The sequence below is a fragment of the Macaca nemestrina genome, unplaced genomic scaffold (genome assembly GCF_043159975.1).
Source record: "Macaca nemestrina isolate mMacNem1 unplaced genomic scaffold, mMacNem.hap1 Scaffold_59, whole genome shotgun sequence".
Lineage (NCBI taxonomy): Eukaryota > Metazoa > Chordata > Mammalia > Primates > Cercopithecidae > Macaca > Macaca nemestrina.
Window position 1 is genome coordinate 318,567 of NW_027257758.1, and position 14,046 is coordinate 332,612.

The 14,046-nt window shown below is 48.2% G+C and overlaps 1 long non-coding RNA gene across 1 annotated transcript in view; it reads right to left on the reverse strand.

Moving 5' to 3' along the window:
* LOC139361545 (uncharacterized) overlaps positions 1–14,046 on the reverse strand; it is a 33,092-nt gene that overhangs the window by 5,011 nt on the left and 14,035 nt on the right. The window lies entirely within an intron of this gene.

Sequence of the window (14,046 nt, forward strand, 5' to 3'; positions counted from 1 at the left end):
TTCTGCAGCAAAGCTGAGGCAAAGGGACCCAACACATTGGAACTGACCTTTTTCTGACAGTATCAAAACAGAAGGAAAATACTGTACAGTCAACTCCCCCTCACGCAGGTTTATTTACCTATGACTCAGAGGCCATGACAGAGAACTTCAGGTTCTTACCGATTCCTATTTTCCCCATCCAGGAAGCCTTTGTTTTTAATATCGTACGAACTTGCCATTTTGTAGGCCAAAAACAGCAAATATTGGCAGTTTCCTACAGTTCAACTGAATAAAATATGATCATGGCCTTTTGTGAAACCATGAAGAAAAGGTGGATATCTCAATATGTGTTTGTGTTTCCAGACTGGCTTTGTTCCTGAAGCGGTAACTCTGTTCACTCAGGATATTAGACACTGAAGAATATACATCAATATCCCACCAAGAAAACAAAAGGAATGAAATAATTTTGCATCCACCTTGAAACCTTTTTAGGACAAGGCAGGACACAAACTTCTAAAAAGCTGCAATTGTCCCTCTGTATACACAGGGACATGGATTCCAGAACACGCCCCGAGTTTACCCAAATCTACGTATCCACAGGAACCCACGGCCACCCTATGGAACCACATGTAGGAAACGTCGGCCCTCCACAAAGCCAGGTTTTTTCAGTAAGGGTTTGGTTGGAAAAAAAATTAACATAAGTGATCCTTCGAAGCTCAAAACCCATGTTGTTCAGGGTCAGCTGCATTTATTACTTGTGTCATATCTGAGGCCTGAAAGCCATCTTTCTCGATACCTTAATGTGACGGTTAACAAACTAACTGTTCCGATTAGAAAGAGGAAAAAGCTTATTTTTAAGCTGACAATGAGAGTGGATGCGGCTACGGTGAACGGAGAACAGACCTAAGCCAGCACCAAGGCTGGGGTGACTGCCTGTGCTCAGACCCACCAGGGCCTGTTCTTCCATCTCCCTCTGCTGAAAGGGATAACCTCCTTCTCCCCCACGACTAAAGGGCCTTTTTAAAATATTCACACGAGAAGTGCTATGAAAAGCTGAAAGGTCACAGATAACATTTTTAAAAATAAACATTAACGTAAGCATTTAATTTTCGTATAAGGAGTAAGGAAAGGATCCAGTTTCAGCTTTCTACTTATGGCTAGCCAATTTTCCCAGCACCATTTATTAAATAGGGAATCCTTTCCCCATTTCTTGTTTCTCTCAGGTTTGTCAAAGATCAGATGGCTGTAGATGTGTGGTATTATTTCTGAGGACTCTGTTCTGTTCCATTGGTCTATATCTCTGTTTTGGTACCAGTACCATGCTGTTTTGGTTACTGTAGCCTTGTAGTAGAGTTTGAAGTCAGGTAGCGTGATGCCTCCAGCTTTGTTCTTTTGACTTAGGATTGTCTTGGAGATGCGGGCTCTTTTTTGGTTCCATATGAACTTTAAAGCAGTTTTTTCATACGAAAATTAATTCAAGATGGATTAGAGACTTAAATGTTAGACCTAGTACCATAAAAATCCTAGAGGAAAACCTAGGTAGTACCATTCAGGACATAGGCATGGGCAAAGATTTCATGTCTAAAACACCAAAAGCAACGGCAGCAAAAGCCAAAATTGACAAATGGGATCTCATTAAACTAAAGAGCTTCTGCACAGCAAAAGAAACTACCATCAGAGTGAACAGGCAACCTACAGAATGGGAGAAAATTTTTGCAATCTACTCATCTGACAAAGGGCTAATATCCAGAACCTACAAAGAACTCAAATTTACAAGAAAAAAACAAACAACCCCATCAAAAAGTGGGCAAAGGATATGAACAGACATTTCTCAAAAGAAGACATTCATACAGCCAACAGACACATGAAAAAATGCTCATCATCACTGGCCATCAGAGAAATGCAAATCAAAACCACAATGAGATACCATCTCACACCAGTTAGAATGGCGATCATTAAAAAGTCAGGAAACAACAGGTGCTGGAGAGGATGTGGAGAAATAGGAACACTTTTATACTGTTGGTGGGATTGTAAACCAGTTCAACCATTATGGAAAACAGTATGGCGATTCCTCAAGGATCTAGAACTAGAAGTACCATATGACCCAGCCATCCCATTACTGGGTATATACCCAAAGGATTATAAATTATGCTGCTATAAAGACACATGCACACGTATGTTTATTGCGGCACTATTCACAATAGCAAAGACTTGGAATCAACCCAAATGTCCATCAGTGACAGACTGGATTAAGAAAATGTGGCACATATGCACCATGGAATACTATGCAGCCATCAAAAAGGATGAGTTTGTGTCCTTTGTAGGGACATGGATGCAGCTGGAAACCATCCTTCTTAGCAAACTATCACAAGAAGAGAAAACCAAACACCGCATGTTCTCACTCATAGGTGGGAACAGAACAATGAGATCACTTGGACTCGGGAAGGGGAACATCACACACCGGGGCCTATCATGGGGAGGGGGGAGGGGGGAGGGATTGCATTGGGAGTTATACCCGATGTAAATGACGAGTTGATGGGTGCTGACGAGTTGATGGGTGCAGCACACCAACAAGGCACAAGTATACATATGTAACAAACCTGCACGTTATGCACATGTACCCTAGAACTTAAAGTATAATAATAAATTAAAAAAAAAAAAACAAAAAAAAACGTAAGCATTTAACAAGCCCATTACGATTTAAAAGAAAAAAAAAAACGGTATTAAGTTCCTGGGTGCAGGGGCTCATGGCCGTAATCCCAGCACTTTGGGTGGCCGAGGTGGGCGCATCACCTGAGGTCAAGAGTTTAAGACCAGCCTGGCCAACATGGTGAAACCCCTTCTCTAACGAAAATACGAAAATTAGCCAGGCATGGTGGCGGAAGCCTGTAGCCCCAGTTACTTGGGAGGCTGAGGGAGGAGAATCACTTGAACCCGGGAGGGAGAGTTTGCAATGAGCCAAGATCGTGCCATTGCACGTCAGCCTGGGCGTTGAGTGTGAAACTCCATCCCAAAAAGAAAAAAAAATATAAAGTTTTCCTTCCAATGAACCTATCATTCAGCCACCGAGGTATCCTATAGCTACTTATTCAGCCATGAGATACACCACAGGCGATATAGGCGAACAGGACACAGTTCTTCCCTGAAAGAAGGCTGCACCCTCAACAGAAGGGAGGCACATACTCCGAATGGAATCGGCATAGGAAACAGATGCTGCTGCAGGTTGAACTGGCTGCACAGAGCACCCACTCAGGTGTCTGAGAAACAAGGAGCCGCTGGTGCCATCACCTTCCATACCTGAGCTGGGACAGTGGGGAGCCTCTCATCACCAGGGACAAAGAGCCCCAGAACCACACAACGAGCTTACAAACTCACCAAGGCGATGACTGAGCAATGTGTGTGGAGTGATGCGAACACGCAGATGTCAGGGCCACGCGCGGCATTGGTTTTGTGCATCAACCTGAGCATGCCCGGGGTGCCCAGATGGCTGGTTCTGCATTATTCCTGTGTGAGATGCATGTTTGCCTCTGGACTGAGTGGAGACCCATCCTCGCCGGTGTGGGGGGCACCACCCTATCCCCCCAGGGCCCGAGTAAAACAGCAAGGCGGGGAAAACTGGGTTCACTCCACCTCTCTGGCTGATGGGCCAGTGACATCTGTCTTCTGCAGCCCGTGCTCCTGGGTCTCAGCTCCTCAGACCCTGGTCGGATCTGCAACCTCCGCTTCTCAAGTCTTCAAGCCACACCCTCTCAGGACTATAGCTTGCAGGCTGTGGGTCCTGGGGCTTCTTGGACTCTGTAGCCCCTGCAGCAGGCCTCGCCCTGGAGACACACGCACACCCGGCTGGCTGTCTCTCTGGAAGCCCTGACTAAAAGTCGCCCCTAAAAGTGGTCTTCAGGGTTTCTTTCTAGCCCTAAGATCCCAGCGCCCCTCCTACAATTCTAGGCGGAAAGGTGAACGGAGACCAATGGACAGAGGTGTGTGCGAGGACACGCCAGGCAGCAGCACTGGGCAGGAGGGCACTAACGCTCACTAAGCAAAGAATCAATGCTGCTTGCCACAAAAATGAGAGCAGTAAAGATTTCTTCAAACAGAAATGAGTTTGTTTCATGATTTGCTCTTAATACATAAGAAAGCATAAAAGTAGGCCTATTAACAATTACGTAAGTCTTTACAGGCCCTTGAACTACTTCTGTCCCTTTGTGTTTTTATAGAAAATAAGCCTGAGGTTAAAGAGAATAACGTCACTGGCCACAGCTGGGGCCACGCGAGGACACAGCTTATACCCCTGAGGTCCCTGGGTGCCCCATATCCTTCCCTTGCTATTTATGGAAATATGGGAGAAACCAGGAGGTCTGAGCGTGGACATGGCCGTGCTCCCAGGGGCCGAGGAAAGCACCCATCTGTCCAGTCTTCCCTCCACCCCGCGGTTTCCTCTTACTCAGACTCTTGGGCTGACGTGGCTCATGCACTCAGCAGCGCCATCATTAAACGTTTAGCTTCGCATCACGAGGGCCTCCTCTGGCCTCCTCTGACCACTCCTCAACCTGCAGTCAGCACTAGTCTGCAGGACACGCGTGGACAAAGTTGATGGATCACGGCCCCCAACGAGGAAGGTGCCAGGCAAGGAGTCGGAGAGCCGGGGATGGAGCAGCCCTCACCCAGGGAGGCGAAGGCCAACAGCGGCCACCACCGAGGGCCTCCCTTCCCACCCTGAGGGCAGCTCACCCAGGGAAGCGAAGGCCGACACCGGCCACCACTGATGGCCTCGAGGGCTCTCCCCACCCAGAAGGCAGCTTCGATCACATTTCCCATAGCACCAAGAGACCTCTGTATTGAGCACAAACCTTTCCAACCTTCGAATCAATAAGGAATCACAACACAGACATTCCCTCAATCCAAATGGCCAGCCCACAAAACAGACACGCAATTATACACATTTTTTGTGGGAAAATCAGTCAGTCCCTGGGGCCTCGCGCCAGGGGTGGGGGAACATCATGGGGAGACGCCCCAGCCCCAGCCTGGTTCCTCCCTCTACAGCTCCTTTTCCCTCCTCTTCCCACCACCCCTTCCCACCCCCTCCTAGCCTCAGAGGCTCCTTCCTCAAATTCTTTCCCCTTGATGAAGTCATTCATGCCCAAAATACAAGGCAAAGTCATGGGGGCTCAAGAGAAAATCCATACCGTGGCTCGCGTTTTAGATTCTCTTAAGTTTGAGAATAACCAAGCAAGAATCTTTGGCATGTGAATGTGGTCTGAAGGCATCTGAGCACAATGCCCGGCGCTGGCCCGGAGTGGATCATGGGTGTCTCGGACATCTTCGCAACTCTACACCAATTATTTTGAAACACACCAGCAGAATAGAACCATGTGAATAGCTGCTTCTTAGTTAAAAGTAGGAAGAGACTCCAAAAGCTGCCCTCAAGGAACATCCTTCCCACCAGGAGTTTTCTGCATCGGGCCCTTCAGGCACAGGCAAGGCCCCCGGGCCCAACTCCCTCATCCCTGCGTCACAAAGCAGCAAAGACGGTGGGGAATAAAGCAAATGAAGGAGTCAGTCCCGCCCAAAACGGGCTCCAGAAGCCACAGCCACTCTCCCAGTGTGGGAGCCAAGTTCAGAGACCTGGAAACACCAGCGTTCCCAGGGAGGAGGGCAGAACAACAATGCCATTTCCCTCTAGTTTAGGGAGACACCACCCCACGTCCTCTAGCCTTGATAGAAGAGAGACTTCACATAAATGATTTCAATGACTCCACCACACACAGAAAGTGTGCTAGGGGCTAACACACCCATATAAATGCCTGGCAAAAACACACTAAATGAACACACAGATAAGCAAGGTTCTCCTGTTATCCACCAAATATTCAGAAACAAATCCAGTAAGCAATCTCTTTGCAATCAAAAGACCAATTCAGAGGTGCAGATTAAAAATAAACATACAACTGAACCCTTAATACACCAAGAACCAATTTCCACGGAAGTGTTATCACATCACCACCTCCCAGCTGAAGGAAGCAGCACTGGCCACTGACCAGCTGTTCACTCATGGGTCAGTGAACGAAAGGCAGTGCTGTCCAGGACAACGATGAGATGTTAACCTGAAAAGGGCAAAATTGCAGAGGCTGGAGGGACCTCCCAGGTAACCTGGCCCCCTCAGTGGACAGAGGACCCCCGTGGGGCCACAGAGCCCAGAGCTCCAGTGTGTTCGGGGAAAGCACTCAACTGCAAACCTGATGATGTCCGAATGCCTTCTGCCCTTCTGCGTCTCTGCCCCACTAACAGGGAATCCGTGAATGCTAAGGAAATGTAACTCATTTTACAATATATGTAGATTTTTAGCAAATTAAAGATAAACAGTGACAAACTTTGAGAATTAACCAAAATATAGTTCAGTGAATGCCCAAACTCATAGCTAGTCTCCAAGAGGTGATAAGCTGTGTGTGGTGGTTAACGCCTGTAAATCCCAGCAGTTGGGGAGGCTGAGGCAGGAGAATCACTTGAGCCTAGAAGGTTGGGGTTGCAGAGAGCTGTCATTGTACTACTGCACCCAGCCTGAGAAACAGAGTGAGACTGTCAAAAACAAACAAACAAAAACAAATTAAAGGAGTTCAAATGAACTCGCCCATACCCTTTAAATTTTCATTTGGGTACATGGGGTGATCTAGTTCCTTTTTCCCTTGCAATACATGAATAATCTAATAATTAAATATAATCTAACAATTATATGGGAAAATTTAATTATTTTCCCATTTCATTATTCCCTATCTCAGGGAAAAAGTTAAAAGTATTCCCTATTTCAGGGAAAAAGCTAAAAATCATTTTAAACCTTCCTTCCACAAAACAGTATACTCAGTCATCTCTATCTGCTTTATCATGTGGAATTCAGCTTCACATGCTTACAATGCAGTTTTTGTTAAACAGCGTTTCTGTAGACAGGCAAGAGAAAGAAACACTTGGTCTATGTAGAAGCAGCAGAAGACACGTTTTAACAGAAAAGGGAGAAGATACCACCGTGTGAATCTGGAAATTCTGTCCTCATCTTGTCCACACACACAGAAAACACCCAAGCACGTGCCTAGTGTCCAACAAGAGCACAGAAAGGATAGGGATCCCTCCAGTTGTTTAATGACCAGCCCCACTTGTCACCGCCACATAACAAAATCCGCACGGCAACTTCAGCACGTTTCATTCACGATTCCACGGAAATCAGGCTGAAGAACATACAGATGTTTTGCCCACATTTAAAAATCCAAGTGTGGGACTCATAGAAATAAAACACATTATGGGTTCACTTCACTTTTCCAAATTTTTACTTGGAGAAATCTATAAAGTTCTTGTCAGTTACATCCTTAAGGTTTTCAATAATTTTTCAATGCAAAGATCGGGCAAGACTTGTAAAGAGGTACACACATACGGCCCAGCGCGGTGGCTCACACCTATGATCCCAGCACTTTGGGAGGCCGAAGTGGACAGATCAAGAGATCAGGAAACCGAGACCATCCTGGCTAACACGGTGAAACCCCGTCTCTACTAAAAATACAAACAATTAGCCAGGCGTGGTGGCGGGTGCCTGTAGTCCCAGCTACTTGGGAGGCTGAGGCTGGAGAATTGCATGAACCCGGGAGGCAGAGCTTGCAGTGAGCTGAGATTGCACCACCGCACTCCAGCCTGGGTGACAGAGGGAAACTGTCTCAAAAAAAACAAAGGAGGTACACACATTCATGCCACATTCTTCTCTCAAAGAGACAGGCCCTTTCTTAAGATTCCAGAAGTAAATGTGGTTGTCACCCTGCTTTTGAGAGGATGGGCTGTGTTTTTTTTTTCTTTTTTTTTTTTTTGAGACAGAGTCTCACTCTGTCGCCCAGGCTGGAGTGCAGTGGCCGGATCTCAGCTCACTGCAAGCTCCGCCTCCCGGGCTTACGCCATTCTCCTGCCTCAGCCTCCCGAGTAGCTGGGACTACAGGCGCCCGCCACCTCGCCCGGCTAAACAGACTTTCCTCCATGCACCAAGGATGCACCATGGGGGCAGTGCTGCCCCCGCCTCCCCAGTCTCTGCTCAGGGTGGGGCAAGGGGAGCTCCGTTGTCTCCCGTATACACCGTCAACAGGCCAGGTGCTCAGAAGGAGGCTTCCAGGACTCGCTGTAGGCATTCGTCAGCAGGGCAGGCAGTGCCTCGTGCTGGTGGGCATCCAGCAGTAAGGGAGTCTTGCACTTCACTCCCTGGGCCCAGCCCCTGAAAGAGGGGAAAGAGACACCTGTATCGTAACTCATGTGTATTTATAGACACACAGAGACTCTGCAGTGCAAGGTGCAGAACTAGAAGGAATCATGGAAATAAGAGGGAAGACATTTGGTGACGACTGGCAGAGCCACCTCAAGCCTCAGCACTTCCTGCCGGAGCCCTCACTGACCAGACTCCTCCAGGGTCACTGCCACTGCCTTGCCCAGCTCATGACAGGGCAGACAGTGACAGAGCCTCAGAACAACCTCCCACTCTTTCCTCACCAGCCCAGGGTACGAGCTGTTCATGAGTGTCCCAAAGCCTGAATGCGGGAACACAGAGGTGACTGAGCAGAAAGGGGGACAGCCACAATGGCCGCGGGTGTGCAGACATTGCGGGGCACCCCAGCAGCCCTTTCCGTCTTAAAGAGGACGGCCACTGGTGTGCGGATGCTCCCGCGTGACCCAGCCGTCCTTTCCATCTTATAGGGGAATGGCCACGGGTGTGCAGATATTCCCAGGTGCTCCAGAGACCTTTTCACCTTGAGGAGATTTTCACAGTCTCATATCAGTCTCCAAACTATTCAGTGAGGTTGGAGGAGTATCACTGTGGACCAACACTGATTGGCACCAAGTAAGGGCAATTTTATAACCATGTCTCAACCATGAAACAATCAGGTCTTTGGCCATCTGGTCTAAGCTTTTTCTGTAACAAAGTTGGATAATTAAGTTGAACTTTGGTTTTCCAAAGCTTGTTACAGAAACCACATCTTCCTAGGTGTGGCTCTGTGGTGTCACGAGGGCTCTGGCGTGCTCTGAAATGAATTTGCCACTTCAGCCTACACTCTACTCCCTTGTTTGATTAAAGAAACCCAAAAAGCAGAATTTGTTTTGGCCAATCGCGTGCTGACCCATCATTGCATCATAGAAAGCAAAGTCATATAGATCAATTCATTATTACCACTCCAAAGGTTTAGTAAATCTCCAGATAATCAGGCAAACATTTTAAGAAGCTACATTAAGGTTTACAATACTCAAAATTTAAAACTACATCCATGCTTCAAAAAACCACCATTCCCATTTTAGATGGCCAAATGCATATGAGAAAGAAAGAAACGTGCTGAGCGCATTTTTTGGGTAATCTTATGGAGAAACTGCCACTTTAAAAATGGCTCTAGTCCCTGGCTCCAGATGGGTGTGGTGGGTTGCCTCACTCAATTTCAACTCCACCTGAAGCTGGGACACTAGAAATCCATTCCCACACTCCAGGGCACCAGAATTCCCACTTCTGGAAACAGCCAGGAATGCAGACCTGTAGCAGAGAATTCTTTCCTGCCCACCCTAACTGTCCTCTGTGGAAGGCGACAGTCAAAGACAAGTCCATCCCCCTAGGCGCAAATGCACCACGAAGAACCATTTCAAGGTGGGAAGTGATTGATCAGTGGGAACAGGCAGTTTAGCTAATCACTTATAAGGCAGAGAAGGGGGGTTTGAAGGCCTGTACCTGGTCTTGTCCTCGGTAAATGGTCATCCCACCAGCCAGCCTAAGCCACATGGGAACGGGCTTCTTGAAGTAAAAGTGGGGGCGCAGTTGTGGGGAAGGGGAATGTCTTAACCATCACTGTTTTGAAGGATCACAGGGCTCAGGCAATGTTCAGTATTATCACACACCAAGGTTTTTACAGTCTGAAGAAAACTACAGTCCTAAGGTGTCAGTTCTCAAAGTCCTTAAGTTCCTCCTGCTAAGATTCCCAGAGGGTCTCCACTTCTTGCACCGAACCCCAACTTGCACAGGCACCTGCGTCCTTCTCCTGCAGCAAATGCAGATAAGAAGCTGTGGCTCTGCTGCAGTAATGATGCCATGCAGCCCTAACACCCCAGCAGAGCAATGGCTCTGGCCTGAATGTCCCCAAAACCTCATGCTGAAACCATCTCCGAAGGGATACATTAAGAGGTGTGGCCTTTGGGAGGTCCTGCTCTCAGGACTAGGGTTGGTGTCCTTCTTGGGAGGCCTGGAGGAGCCCTCCTGCTCCTCCACCACGTGAGTTCTGACGAGATGACCGCTGCCACGCAAGACCCGGCGAGATGCTGCCGTCTGTGAGCCACAGGCCCTGGGGCACCAGATGTGCAGGTGCCTTGACCTTGGACTGCCTTGACCTTGGACTTTCCAGCTTCCAGAGCTGTGAGCAATAAATGTCTCTTTACAAATCACCCAATCGACAGCAGCCGGACAGAGACAGTAATGTCACAACATGAGTCACTTTCTCAGTGGGCCAGAGGACTCCCCATGAGCCACCACTGTAAAGCAAGAACTCCCTGGAGGATGGAAAGGGGTTCACAAGGAATTCTACCCAGCACCAGGGTGTCTGTCCTTTCTTGCAGGAAGACAGCTGAGCCATGGCAGGAAACTACAGGGTGGGTGGGGCTGGACAGTAATGTGTCACCTGCTCATCTAAGCCTCAGTCTCCTGCCTCTCATCACGACAGTGGGGGTAACACCCCCCTCACCTGAGCTGTTGGGGGAGGTAAGAGTGCTGGGTGATTAACAATTGTTAGTTCCACAGAAATAAGGCAAAGAATCTGCCCCATGTCTTATAAAACCAAATCAGCCCAGGAATTCCACATCACTACTAATTTGCATGGGAAAATACCAGATTCTCCTAAGTTCTGGCATGTCATTTGTATTAATAAAGTTTGCAGAGTTTTCACATACTAAGTATATAAAACAGGAAAATAAATCATGCAATTTGGAGGCTGAAGCAGGAGACTCACTTGAGCACAGGCGGCGGAGTTTGCAGTGAGCCGAGGCCTCGCCACTGTACTCCAGTCTGGGTGATAGAACGAGACTCCATCTCAAAAAATAAAAATAAAAAAAAGATTTTGCTTCTTCATACTAGTAAAGTGGGCAGACTCTACATGCCAACTCTTATTCAAAGGTCGCCTAACACTGACTCAGGAACTCTGGCCCTGATGTGCTTGGAGTTTTAATCCTAGCAGTGTTAAAGACCACTCCCCCAGGAGCTCTGAACAAGTACTCCAGGTATACGCTGAACAAGACCACACACTCTGACCGAAATCTAACTTCCCAGACCCAAACTACAGAACCACAGAAGACACTGCTTCTGTCCAACTTTTTGTTCTGCCATCGTTTGTGTCCATTATTTCCTACAAACCATCTCATTAGAATTTAGGGCACACAAAAGGCCAATACAACAGGGTTACTTTTCAAAGGTTTGGAGGTGAAGAACAGATACAATGCATTAGCTTCCTATTGCTGCTGCAACAAATTACCACAAATGCAAACCTCCTCTCAGCCCTGGGAGTCAGGAGTCCCAGGGCTGAAGTCAAGGGCTCAGTAGCTTGTATTCCTGCCTGGAGTCTCCCAATTCATAGAAGCCACCATGCAGCTTGGCTCACAGCCCCACACCCCTCCTACCACTGCCCCGGCCTCAGCCCTGCACCCCTCCGGACCCTGCCCCTGCCCCACACTCGCCCTCACCCCCACAGCCCTCTGGCCTCTATCTCGTCCTCAGGTCTCCTCCTCTGAGGCAGACCCTCGTACTGCCTTCTCAAAAGGCACATGTGAAGACACTGGACCCGCCTGGACAACCCAGGGTCCTCCGCCATCTCACTGTCCGTTACACTCACATCTGCAAAGCCTCTTTTGCCATGGAAACTTCATTATACTAACAATCATTTAACAAGTCCATTATAATGATGTGAAAATTGGCATTGTTTTCCTCCTAATGAACAGATCAGTCACCCATGTAACCTATAAATATTTGACTATTAAATATACAATACTGTAGGAGACAGAGATGAGGAAGACGGTTCCTCCCTGAAAGACGACTGGACCCTAGACGGAGGGATAAACATTCTGAACAGAATCAACATAACTCAACATTTGAGTCGGAGAGGTCAAGCAATAAGACGTTCAAAAAAGCAACCAGAAAGTATGTACTGTGCCTGTAGTTCACATCTGCGCCTGGCGTCATGAGCACGAGCATGCGGACACGCACACAGGGCCCAAGTGTAAGATCAAATATAAGGAGCTTTCCACTGTAGTATTTAACTAGATCTTATGACAAAATAGCCTCCTGATTTTTATCCAAAAAGTTCTCTGTAATTAAGGAAATTAATTTTCCCCTAAAAGGCATTTCTCTAGCTATCATTCCATATAAACTAAATGGGCATATTAAAGAAAAAAGACAAATGTTTGACTTCGGGGGTTTGCCTACGACTTGAATAAGCATGATTTTCTTCTGGCCAAGCAGGGAGCAGCTGGACCAGACTGGAGGGAAGGAAGAACAAATTTCCACTCTGACCTCAGTTGGGCACCAGAGTCTTCCCTGTCAGAATGTGGGTGTGGTGCTTCCCACACACCAGCCTCTGAGGAAACTCAGCCCAAGGGTGTGGGAAAAGGCTGTCTACTTCTGAAAAATCTACAAAGTGCAGACACATCAAAAGCTTCAGAAGACTGTAAAGGGCCAAGGAGACCACTACACCCTTGGAGTTTACAGAAAATGGTCAGCATCACACGTGCCTGAGGTCCAGGGTCAGCTCCCGGCTGCCGCGACGCCGTGAACGCAGCCCTGGCTTCCCCTCTGATGCAGAGAGCTGGTCACTCTGCCGGCAGCACTCAGAGCTCAGAACATTCTAGAGGAAAGCAACGTGTCCCTTTTAAAATGGGGAACCGGGGCAGCACGACTGAAGCTCTACGACTGTCTCAACTACTGGGTTTCGGGGTAGCATTAGGAAATCGTGAGAATCCAAATCTCAATTTCATACAGATTCCAGATTCACTGCAGGTTCCAGAATTTCCTGAGACATTCTTCCAATTTATCACTCAGGATTCCCTTGCCAAAGCTAATAAAGTCTACATTCCTTACGGAAAACCCACCATAAGCACCACCACAAATAAGATCAACTGACTGACGCCCGCCCTTCGCACCAAACATAGAAACTGTTACTCACACAAGACTGTGCTGGAGGCAGCTCTCAGCTGAAGCCGAATCCGTGAGACTTCATTATCCCCCATTTTGGATCGAGTGTGAAGACTGTCAGCAAACCAGGGCCCCAGTGTAAAGCAGAGAACAGATCCTCTGATGCCTGCCTGAACATTTCCTTCCCACCTCTGTCTTGGATATTGAACACCCTCAGAGCTACTGAGTCACCCACATTTGCAGGTCATTTATCCAGCCACCAGGATAACACAATTATGCGATAAAAATGCCTTCTCAGGGCTTTGTCATACTCAACAAAGAAGCTCAGAAGGCTAGGTAAGCGCAAGAAAGGGGGAAGCATCCTCCAAACAGACAAAAACCAAGGAAAACCGTGCAGAGACTCGAGAGAGAGAGCAGAAACACAGCCCGCTGTAGCCTTTCAGGTCCTGTTGGCCGCAGCTCTGCGTTAGGTGGCACCATTTCCACAGATGCATCCTGCTGGGCCCACTTGAAAGGTCCCGCTTGCGAGACACTCACCCCCACTTCCAGCTCCTGCAAGACCCGCTGCAGCCCCACTCCATCCTGGGGGCCGACTGTGCAAGTCTTCCCGGCGAGACCCCTCAGAGCCTACTCAGTGTCTGAGACTGGGAAGCACCAAGGATCCAGAAAGGCACAATCCCGTTCTCCTCGTGCTGCTTTCTGGGTTCCACGTTGTCTAACGAGTCCTGCATAAACCCCGGGCTGGGGAGCCAGCCAGGGCCCAGCAGCACCCAGCTCATGCGCTCCACTCACCCCACAGAGGACCACGGAGGCCCCAGCACGCTCTGTCCGCGGGGCAAGACACCAGAAACAGCCACAGTTCAGGGTTCTGCCACCCGCCCCGCTGCCGTCATTACCTCCTGGGA